This window comes from Vicugna pacos, chromosome 9 (genome assembly GCF_048564905.1).
Source record: "Vicugna pacos chromosome 9, VicPac4, whole genome shotgun sequence".
Taxonomy (NCBI): Eukaryota; Metazoa; Chordata; class Mammalia; order Artiodactyla; family Camelidae; genus Vicugna; species Vicugna pacos.
The window spans coordinates 33517169-33529095 of NC_132995.1; the positions used below are offsets into that span (position 1 = coordinate 33517169).

An 11927-nucleotide genomic window follows, 5' to 3' on the forward strand; every position below is an offset into this window, starting at 1 on the left:
CTGTGTCTGCACTGTTCATCACCTCAAAGTTGCCCACTCTGTCACCTCCCCCCTCCCCCCACCCCTCCTGGCTCTGCTTCCCCTCATCTCACCATCTCACCTTCCAGCCTACAGTGTCATTTGTTATGTCTGTATTTTTTCTGTCAGTCTCCCCAGCTGAAATGTTCATTTTTCATTTATGTCCCATTGCCTCGTGTCCCTGAGCCCAACACACACAATAGGCACTCAATATTTGTTTGAATGAACATATAGGTCATTTCATATCCCCTTCCTCCTATCCTGAGAGGGAGGCACAAGGTTCTCCATCTGGGAACTGAAGGATCTTTCTCAAGCTATGTGATGAGAAAGAAGTAGAACTGGGATTCAGATTCAAGGCTATCTGACCCCCAAAGCCATGCCTTTAACCCATGGGCTCCCTATCTCCCTGAGACAGCCACCCTCACATACAGGGCCTTCTACCTGGCAGGGCCCCAAGGAGAGAAAGGCTCAGCCTTCAGGGAATGTTCAGGTGGCCCGATCCCTCCCTTACAGGTCCTCCCTAACCGGGGCCCAATGCCAGGTCCTCAGGCAGAGCTCCATCCCCGTTAGTACAGGGGAGAAGCTCCACCCCTCCCCTACGCCTGACCTCTGCAGGTCTGACACTGCCCAGCTGTATATTATACGGCAGGGCTCCTACTCCTTCTGGAAATTTAGCACCCCTGCCACCTCCCCATTCCTGTAAAGTGGGGCAGTAACACCTGCTCAATAGGTGCATCGGGGAGGAGCACAGGTGAGAATGTGCAGAAAGGGCTCCCTGGACCAGACTGTAAAGCTACAGACCCCTCTGCAAAGGCTTGAGGCTGGCAGGAAGCTAGGGGTGGAAAGGACTTCAGAGAAACTCCTGGTCCCCCTTGGCCCCTAGCCGGAGGAAAAGACTGAGCTTAGGGCTGCCAAAGCCATGAGTCAGCCATCCCTGAAAAGCCAGGCAGCCTGGGCCCAGCGGGAAGTGGAGGACCAGGGGGCCTGGGGCCTGCTCTGTGGGTGGGGATGGTCTCCCCAGGGAAGAGCAAAGCCACTCAGGCCAGGAGCCATTGGAATCTGTCTTTTCCAAGCCTGATCCAAGGACCTGGAGCGATGCTGGCAGTGGTCCCTGGAAAAGGGGCTTTCTTATAAAGACCAAACGTGGAGCTGCCTAACCCCTCCAAACTGCCTTCAAGTCCCTCTTCATCCTACCACCCCACCCCCAACCAGCCCACAGTGTCCCCCAAGGCCTCTCTGAGGCAGGGACAGGGTCTTAGGGGAGAGCAAGCTAGGCACTACACTGTGCAGAGGGGGAAATCATCTGAGGAAGGAGCAGTGAGCTGCCTGGGGTCACATAGCCAGCAGCAGCAGAGCTGGGGACAGGGCCCAGCTCTTTCTGGCCCCAGGCCTGGCACTTGGCTCTGCTCCAAGGACAAGTCGCTCAAGTGCAGCTGTCCCTCATGGTGATGGGTTGGATGCTCTGGCACAGGCAGGCTCTGACCCCAGAGTGGAGACCCCATTGAGTATGCCCTTTCACCCCATCACTCACCACCCCAACCCCAGACGCATTGAACTCCTTGCAGTTCCTCACACCAGCCAGGCTCTCTCCAGTCTTTGCCCCTGCTGTTCCTTCTGCCTGGAAAGTCATTTCCCCTTTCTTTTTCCCATCCAACCTGTACCTTTCCCTCAGCTCTTAATGCAAACAGTAGACATGTCTTCTTCCAAAAAGTGCTCCCTCTCCTCCTGTCCCCATGCTTCCGGGGCTATGAGGCCTTCTCTGGACTCCTACCTATCGTAGAAGCCACTCTGTAGGGCTGTAGTTCAGCCCCAGTCCCAGCACTATGGCTAATACACAGCAGGGGCTCAACATTTGCTCAGTGAGGGGGCCTGTGAACGACGGGAATGAGCTCCTCATGGTGGAGGGTTTCTAGGATGGGGGGCAGGCCCCACGGAGCATGGCCCTCCTCCCACTCCATCTTCCCTCCTCTGGCCACTTAAGGTGGCTGGGGAGATGGAGGGACACCTGGGAAAGGTAGGAGGTACCACTGTCTCCCCAAGGGCTGCCTCCCTCTTGGAAAAGCCGACTCCAGCCTGCTCTGTTGGGCCCATTTCTCACTTCTGCTTCCTGAGCCCCTACTGCTAATTGCCCCCTTCTTTTTCCCTGTTCAAATTCCAGACAGAAGGACCTGATGGCCATGTCCTGGGTCATTGACCAGCCCAAGAATTCATCATCCAATCACCTTCAGTCAGGAACCCAGGGTCCCACATCCCAGACAGCTGATGATTCACTAAAAAATTCATTTGTTTATTCATTCAAAATATTTGCTCTGAGCACCAAACCTGTGCTGGGCATCACCTAGGTGCTGGGATACAGCAGGGAAGAAAACAGACGTGTCCTCTCAGGTACACAGCCCAGTGTGCTCCTCTCTCCTCCCCACATTTCTGGGAGCCTCCGTCTTCCTCCCTGAAAATTTCTTCCTTTCTCCTCTCCATGAAGTACCTCTATGCAGGTGGACACACCCAGGCCAGGGACCAAGAGGAAGGCCAACAATGATGATACCCATGAAGATCATGCATTGAGGACAATGACTGTCACCATGACAACACCCACCCAGTGCTGTGCCTAAGCACAGCCCATACATTCTCTCAGTGAATCCCCACCACAGCCCTATAAAGTGCATGTCACTGTTGTAACTCCTGTTTCTATAAAATGGGAAGGCTCAGGGAGGTGAACTGTATGCCCTGAGGTCACAGGGCTGGTAAGCAGGAGAGCCGGGATTCAAGCCCACGCTGGCATGCCCCACAGGGAAGGGCTTAACCACTGGCCACTTGGCTTTTTAGGCATATCCATTCATCTCATTGCCCTACAATGACCCCACAGACAGGAAGGGCAGATGTCCCAGAGAATCTGGTCTCTGTCAAACTTGCTTTCTGCTGGGAGGGAGGTGCTGGGAAAGGCCTGCCTGGAAGAGGTGGGGACTGTGACCAGCCAGTCCAGTCCCTTACAAGCAGCTCATTCAATGAGAGACCTCCCCCCCATCCCCACAGCCCCAGTCTTGGTCACAAGGAGCTTCTGTGACACAGGGGCCAATTTGGGGAGGCTGTGTCCACTTCCCCCACTCCCTCCAGCTAATCCAGACTACACTCAGGACACCAGCTCAGTTTTCTGCATCCCCCATGTGGGGCCTGTTTCCTCCCTGGTCCTTCACCCTCCTCTACAGCTCCCATCTCGATGAGGACCATGTCCTCCTCCCCAACACCCCCTCTAATCGTGCAGGCTTCCCTCCCAATTAGGCCTGGCTCTGGTCCTACTCGCCCACCCCACTGCCAGGCCCACACGGCCATCCACCTCTCCTAGTCAGAAGCCAGTGACCAACTCAAAATAACTGTTTCCCTTCCCTCCAACACAACTGCCTTTCCTGGGGAGGACAACAGCTGCAAGGGATTAGGCGTGGGGAATGGAACCAGAGAACCCCCACCCACAGAACTGAAGCCCAGGGCAGTGGACATGGAGTGAGGAGCCTGCCGCACCCCAGCATCCTTTCCCCCTGAAATAAAGTCCTCTTCCCCAGGAGCAGGTGTTGAAGAAGGAAGTCGGAAGATGGTTGCCTCCCCAAGCACAGCACCCAACCTGTGGCCAGAATTGGGCCCCAAGCCTGAGGCGGCTGCTTGAAAGTCAGACGTAAAGGAACTACATGCTCTTTTTATAGCAGGAAGCTGGAGTTCCCACTTCTGCACATTTGCTCCTGCTGTTTCCTCTGCCTGGATTGCCCTTTCTCCTATGGCCTGGTGTCCACACCTCCTGGACACTGCAAAGCCCTCCTGCAAAGAGCCTTCCTTGATACCCCCACACCTCTAACAAAACTCAAAGACTGGAAGTGACATCTTTTACCTGATTACACACCATCTCTAACGGTACTTCTCACGGGAACTGACCCTGTGAGGGTGACAGTGAGAAGGCAGAGCCACCCTCAGCCGGAGGAGATGGGGGCTCTCTTGGACCCCGGAACTGAACTGAACTGGACAGGCCTCACTCTGAGCAGGGACCCCTCACCCAGGGCCAGCACAGCCAAAGGACAAGGGGAGGCATGACTGGGCTGGGTGGGGGAGGGCCCTGGAAGAGCTCTGAGCTGAGTTCCCAAGCAGGGCTGTGGCGCCTCGGTGCACGTTTCCCACTACCTTTGGGGCTGCTGCTTCTCTCTCTGGACGGCTCCTCTGTGCTCATGCCATTCTTCCCTGGGGCCACTCGGAGTCCACTTTGCCCCTACTCCCAGCTGCAGCTCCTCCTCACTCTGCAGACACCCTCTCGTCCCTGTGTCCCTCTCCTGAGGCAGCCTGCTGGATCATGGATCGTTGCTTTCTCCCTGCAGATCTTGGTCACAAGGGCTCTCAGGGCCACACTTTCAGGCCAGTCCCTCCCTAAGCAAACACGAGAGTGAGAGCTCGTGTGTCAATATACCTTCATCTGGCAGGTGGTACTTTGCCCTCCCACCCTCAGCCTTTTCCCTTCCGCCTCATCCTTTGAATGTTTAAGAAAATCTGACATGTCTTCTTGGTAAATCACTTCATATCCTTTTTGTAACTGAGATGAGATACATGTGAGTAAATAAATATTCCTGCTTTTTCTACCCACTAACATATCCTTCCCTCCACTTGTCAAAGGGCATGAGGGGTCTGAGGAGAGGGGGCAGCGCAGGGAGGGAGGTACTAAGAAGGTGGAGCTGGGTGTGCTTTTTTTCTTTGCTTTATGTTTCTTTTTACTGTAGCAAAATACACATAACACAAAATTTACCATCTTAACCATTTTTAAGCATACTCTTTGGTGGTATTAAATACATTCATATTGTTGTGCAACCATCCATCTCCGTAAGTCTTTTCATCTTGAAACAGTAACTCCCCTGGCAACCACACACTTTCTCATTTCATGATTTTGACTACTCTTAGCTCCTTGGTAACTGGGTGTGCTATTACCTGTGTCATGTAGGGTTTGGTAATCTGTTGCTACCTAGGGAGCCACCCCAAAATTTCTGGCTTAAAACAACCACCATTTTATTTGCTCCTGATTCTTCCATCTTGGCTGAACGTTCTGGGCATCTCTATGGCTGGTCTAGCTGGTGGCTCCCTGCACATCTCCTTCAGCTGGAAGCTGAGGCCATGCTTCTCCTCCACATGCTTCTCCTTGGGGCTGCCTGACAGTAGCACTCCAACAAAGTAGCCAAGAGCTTCCAACAGTTAAGAAGCAGAAACTTCTGGGCTTCCTTAAGGTTTTGGCTCAGAACTGGCACAGCATCACCGTTGCCACATTCTGTAGTTAAAGCAAGTGGCAGGCCAGCACTACACCAGATGCGAATCCTAGGAGGCAGCATTCACTGGAGGCTGCCAAATTAACAGGCTGTAACGTGGGCGGAAACATTGGAAGCAATATGTGAAAAATTGTAACAATGGTAATTTTGGGTGGTGGGAATGGATACTTTGTACTTTTCTGGTTTTATATTAGAAAAAAGACAAGAAATAAAAGGGAGGCTGAGATGAAAAATCCAGTTCACCTTTCTATGCAGAGTTGTCCCAGGCATCTGTCATGGCAGGTCCCCTCTATCCTCAGGGAGATAGGGCTTTCTGGCCTCAGGTGGCCCTAATGTGGAAGAGGGCAGTGGCGCTGTCCCTGACTTCTGGGCCCATCACTCTAGCCATTGGGCTGGGCCTCACATTTACACAGGCCTGAAATTTACAGACTTGAGACATCATGTCTGAATGAGGTTACACAGTGACCAAGGTCAGGGACAAAGATGATGCTCATCACTTATCATTCAATTTTGAACTTGCATCCATTCCCGAAGCTCATCACCTAAAATTCACCCTGAGTGTTTTTAACTAATCCTACAATACTTGCAGCTCAAAGGGTGATCCATGGCCCAGCAGCATTAGCACAACATGTGAGCTTACTAGAAATGCAAAATCTAGGGCCTCACACCAGATCTGCTGAATCAGAACTTGCATTTTAACAAAATCCCTAGATGATTCCTGTACACAGTAACATTTGGGAAGTCTGCTCAGATTCATTTTTAAGGAAGTGATTATATTACATTGAACATCTTTTGGTAGTGGTGATGTTTTATGTTGCATTTAAAACAGCATTGTCCAATCAAAATTTCTTATATCTACACTGTCCAATACGGTAGCCATTAGCCACATGTAGCTGTAGAGTACTTGAAATGTGGCTAGTATGACAGAACTGAATTTTTAGTTTATCTTAAATTAATTAAAACTTAATTTAAATAGACACAGGTGGCTAGTGGTTATCATATTAGCACAGTTTTCAATCTATTTTTAAAGGTCTGGTGTGGTGCGTTGGGTATACAGGGTCTTCCCCTCCTCCACTCCTCTGCCAGCACATGGCCAAAGGCAGCACAAGCCCTGGGAGTGAATTTCTATTCCCTGTTAGTACAGAAATATTAGAAATAACTTTCCTTTGGTGAAATGAGTCAAGTCCAAAATATGTGACTGGCCAGAAACATTACATATAGGCACCTCTGTCTCCATTAAAATGGGGCATAAGAATTTGGCAAGCCCAGCCATCTAAGCCCTTCAGAATGTTTTAGTCTGGAACTCAGATAGGACCTGCATCTCATCCCTCCTCCAAACCACACATACTTACCAGAGGATCCCCATGTGATCCTGTTTCCTCAGTACAAACCTACTGTCCACACATCCTCACATGCCCCACAGAAGTGCATCAAGAGAGCAAACAGACATTCCGCTGAGCTTTAGGAAGAGACGGCATGAATTGTATGCTCACTGGTCAGTTTTGTACTTGTGGTCTGAGACTTGCTTTCATAGCACACCATGTGGTAGCCAGCTAGGAGGGGAGAGAGCTAAGCTTTCCCCACTTCTGATAGTCGGAGGCTCCTGAGAGTCACCAGGACTCTGACATGTTGGCTCAGGTCAGTGCCCAACATCAAGAAGAGAGGTCCCAGGCTTGGAAAGATGGTTTAGGCTTCAAGTGAACATGAGGGGAGACAGCTTTGAGGGTGACTTGGAACCCAAAGGCTGGTGTGTGTGTGTGGACTGATTCTACTGTATTTCCTGATTTTGCTGTATTCTCTCCCAAATACCAGGAGGATTCACAACTGAAGACTTCATGGTAAAAAGCACTGGGGGAAAACCATGTGATGAGAGAATTCATGAAGGCCCTTATTAATATTTATTACCCTCATGCAATAAAACAGCAGAGGCTCCCAGTGACATTTTACACCCTTTAGTAAGGGGTTCTGCCCAATGTGTTTCCATATCCCACCCCTTGCACACTGTTTTGCTTTGCTTCAGACACCATGGATACCAAGAGGCACAATTTTTCCAAGGCTCATGCTCCATCCAGATGTTCAATGGCTCATGGATTTACAATTTGGAGGGCCTCTATTGCAGCCCAGAGGCACTCGTGATTTGCATTACAGGTTATGAAAAAGGTATAGAGATGTAAATTACACACTAGTATTTTGTATAAAGGGAAGCTTTAGGTTTCGGGGGGTAGGGGAGTTACAGTCTGCAGATGTGCCAGGGCGGGTTGCTCTATACCCTCCTCTCCTGGCATCTGGCCTCTCTTCACTCAAGAGGTATCACATCAACTCTTGCTCGCTCCAACTTGGAGGAGCTTCAAGTGACAGAAACACCAGAATTCACCAGGGGAAGATGCTAACACATAGATTTCTGGGCCAGATTTAGATCTCATGAAAGAGAATCTGCATTTTAATGAACTGGGCCCCAAGAGCCTGCATTTTAATATGTCAGGGCTAAGTAATCCAAATTTAACTTTTTTTTTTGAAAATTGAGAAATATAATCAGAAGAATATATTCAATAGGGTGTAATTCAAATAGTAATGAGACAAAAATCTATGGGTAAATACTGCTCAGGTTAGGAAATAAGGCATTGGTGGTCCTTGGAAGCCAGCTTAAGTGCCTCTCCCATCCCTTGTGTCCCCACCCCTCTACCTCTGCCTCCTCTAGGTAAAGAACTCTCCTGAGTTTTGAGATACTCAACCCTCTGCCTGTCACCAGAATAGTCCCCAAGGGGGAACCATTCCAAGACTCCCAATTGATGCCTGAAACCACAGATAGTACCAAACCCTAAATATAATACGTTTTCTCTGATATATAACATGCCTATGGTAAAGTATAATTTATATATCAGGCACAATAAGAGATTAACAACAATAACTAATAATAAAATAGAACAATTATAACAGTATACTGTAATGAAAGTGATGTGAATGTGGTCTCTCTCAAAATATCTCATGGTACCATACTCACCCTTCTTGGGCCGTGTGGTGGTAAAATGCCTACGTGATGAAGTGAGGTGAATGACACGGGTGTGGGGACGTAGCATTAGGCTAACACTGACCTTCTGGTCTGTCAGCAGGAGGAGGCTCATCTGCTTTGGCTGATGCTGAATCACTGAGCCGTGACAACGTCGATGGCTGAGCAAACGATGTTGATGGCTGGGGATCCCAGGTGCAACGGCATGAGATTTCATCATGCTACTCGGATTGCCGCAGAATTTAAAACTTACGGATTGTTTATTTCTGGAATTTTCCACTTAAAATTTTTGGACTGCAGTTGGCCACAGATAACTGAAATCAGGAAAAGTGAAACTACAGATAAGGGGGGATTACTTTATAGATTGTTGTTTATAAATGCATCCTGAACAATATATTGTTTGACTTATTTAAAAATGGTACAGAAATGTGCCTTGCTGTTTTCACTCTGCATTTTGTGTGATTCTCCTCTTTTGTTGCACTTAGCTGTAATGTGTCCCTTTTGAATGCTATGTGGTATTCCACTGTGACGCTAACATAATTGATCTAATTTATTGTTCGTAGATGGACAGTCTTCCAGCCCAGCTCTGAGGTAAGCTTCACTTTTTTTTTTTTTTTATCCTGAGGCTAATTTTGTTGAGGAGGAAACAGTGGGTTAAAGAAGTCAAGTTATTTAAGAACCCAGCACAGGGGTTAAACAGCCTGAGTTTGAATCATGCTTCCACCACCAGGGGTATCACTGCATGAGCTTGGGCACATTAATCTCTATGCCTCAGTTTTCTCATCAGTAAAATGAGAATAATAGTTCCTGTTTCAATGTTGTGATAATTCAGTGAAACAAATACAAGTAAAGTAGTTAAAACTTGGCTTGGCCCATTCAAATACTTTCAGTAAGGGATTGGAACAGGGACTTCATCTTACTATATATTCTTTGTACAGTCTGAATTTCCCATTAGCCTATGTTAACTTTTGTGATCTATTAAACACAAACCTTTGCCCCATAGCTTTTTATCCTCAGCCTCAGGTCTTAAAGTTCAGCTAATGTGCAACCACGAATGGATGAACCAGGCAAGCCCTGAGTCTGGCCCTCAATCTCTCTTGAGTAGCCAAGTCTAGCTCAGCCTTCTAGGCAAAGGTTATCTGACCTGTCAATGCCGTTACACAGAGGACATAGCCACACAGGAAGCAGGGAGATGCCAGCACAAGGGAGGACAGGGATGGCATATGACTCCCATCAGGTGATCCAGGTCCTCGTTCCACCCCTGCCACAATTAGAGGAGCCAGCCCGAGTCTCTCTGGACTACAGTGTTCTCATTAGTAAAATGGAGGAAGAGAGGGCTCGGACACCAAGAGCTCTAAGATCTTTTCCAATGAATTCTTGAGACTTGAGGCTTTTGGCCAAAGCTGCTGATGTGCTAGGGAAATCAGCTTGGGGGTTGTTCTCTGGCATACTTGCATCGTGGAGAAATGACCCAGGAAGGGGCTGGACTGGCACAGTCGGTTTTGCTGTCTGGCTACAGGGAAAGCAGTCAATGGGCCAGTGGCAAATAAGGGACATAGTGGATCTGGTCTCCCTCAAGATGGGCCCTGTTAGGAATGGTGACATACCTGTCCCCTTAATTTCATGCCAATTAACTAACACTCTTGTTTGGAAGGCAACTCCTAAAACACACCATGACTTCCAAGGAGCCGGGTGATGTGATTCTGCTTGCTCCAATTTCCTCAATCTAAGGTCACTCCGGCCCCAGCTCCATGGAGGAGGCCTCCAGGCCCTGCAGCTTGTCCTTTCCTTCCTCCTTCCCTTGACCTCATAATTAGTCGTCATCTTCCTGGTGAGCTAGAGAGCTGAGGGCAGAGGCCATGCAGTCATTGGTGCCATAGTTCACATTGGCCTGGGTCCAGCTTAGATAATACATCCCAGCACCCTCAACACCCCCTCACTTCCTCTCGGATGGATATGTGAAGCATCTGGGAAGTCAACAGCTGCCGCCTTCCACCCTAAAGAGGGTGGTGAGGTAATCCCCATACATAGTCTGACAAGTGCCTTGGGGTGAAAGGGGCTCTGTGTGGAGGAGAGTGCATTACTGTACTTCTCTGGACTTCCAGGAGCACGCCACTGATGTCCTGGCACCAAAGAGAGATGAAAAGTTAACCGGGTTTTCTCGCCTCCACAAAAGCATCTTTCATCCCACAACAGACTCCAGATTGGAGGGAAGATTTCTCTACACAGCAGCCAGAGACAAGCAGCTCTGTTGAAGTCCCTGACTGACCATCCCACCCCCACCCATTTCTGAGGATTCCTCTGTAACCCAAAAAGCTCGGCAGACAGGCACACGGAGTCTGACAACAGGAACGCTAGTGTGTTTAAGGATGGAGAAGCGGGACAACATTCAGATGAGACTGCATTGGCTTTGAGAGAGCAGGCTGTCACCTGGGCTGATGGGTGTTCTGCGACACTGAACGATGGTGACTCTCCAAGGAGAGGGGCAGCGTCTGTGGTGAAGGTGGCTCCAGTCCGGTTGTTAGCAGGAAGAGGAAGGCAGAGTAGCCCTGACTGAGCCCACCTAAGTGTCAGGCACACGACAGCTGTGAGGTGAAATGAGAACTCAGTGAGTCATGGAAGTCAGCAGTGGAGCAACTTTCCCTCCACCTGCCACCTCCTGCAGCCCTGCGCTCCTCAGAAATTCTGTCATGCTTACCCAGAGTGCACTCTGGAGGATAAGGACGTGGGACAACAGAGCTCCTTGCCATTTAACTTCTCAGGAGGCAGCAGTGGTAACAAGGAATTCAGCGCTGTTTCTACCTCTAATCAAATTCAAAATTGCCAGTGCCCACAATTCCAGCCTCATCCTGTGGGACAAAACCAAATCCAGAAGGAGTGTCGGGAAGAGCATAGTATCCAGGATGGCCTTTTGTTCTTTTCTGACTTTGAAATTTTTATTACATAAATATTACTATTTAAAAAACATTACTTTTCAAAGAAACATTTTTATAACACAAAAAAGTATACAAATGATAAAACCATTCCCTCCAGATGTAATCACTGTATAGTTCTTATGTGTCCCATGAGATCATCTACATATATCTACATATGCTCTTCTCTGCCCTAAAATTGTTTCCCCCCAAAAATATTACATACGGTAGAATTGTATCACACGTAAGTATTTAACTTTTGTAAATTTTACTATTTGTGCCCACGTCATTCTGCTAACCAAGCACATGCCCTAGAATAAGTGCGAGCAGGCAGAGCGGTGTGAGGTTTCAGTTCTGTTCTTTAAACAGTCCAGTGTTTAAAGAAACATTTTTCCTGTAAGTCCCTAAATCCAAGGCAAGTACTTCATCTGGAGTTCAAATAGGGAAATTGTGATCTGTTCCAATGCTAAGCAACACGAGATGTGCTGACTATTATAAAAGAGCACGTAGGTCTCCAACATGACACCTTCCTGAGGTGTGTAAGAACAATCTGGAATACATGCCATTTTGTCTAAAGCTGCACTTGGAGTAAGATGATTCTACTGGTCAGACACTATGCGTATTTCCTTTCATTTAGTTTATCTTGGAAGTTGATTCCAAATCAGCATGTGCAGATCTATCACATTAAGTGCTTACTGCAAGCTG

The 11927-nt window shown here is 48.6% G+C and overlaps 1 long non-coding RNA gene across 1 annotated transcript; it reads right to left on the reverse strand.

Annotated features, from left to right (window-relative positions):
* Nucleotides 1-8003: 8003 nt before the first annotated feature.
* On the reverse strand, nt 8004-11153 carry LOC140698479 (uncharacterized). The gene is made up of 3 exons (XR_012076277.1): nt 11009-11153; nt 10741-10895; nt 8004-8624 (listed from the first exon to the last, which is right to left on the reverse strand). It is a non-coding gene; the product is annotated as an uncharacterized lncRNA (long non-coding RNA).
* Nucleotides 11154-11927: the final 774 nt, after the last annotated feature.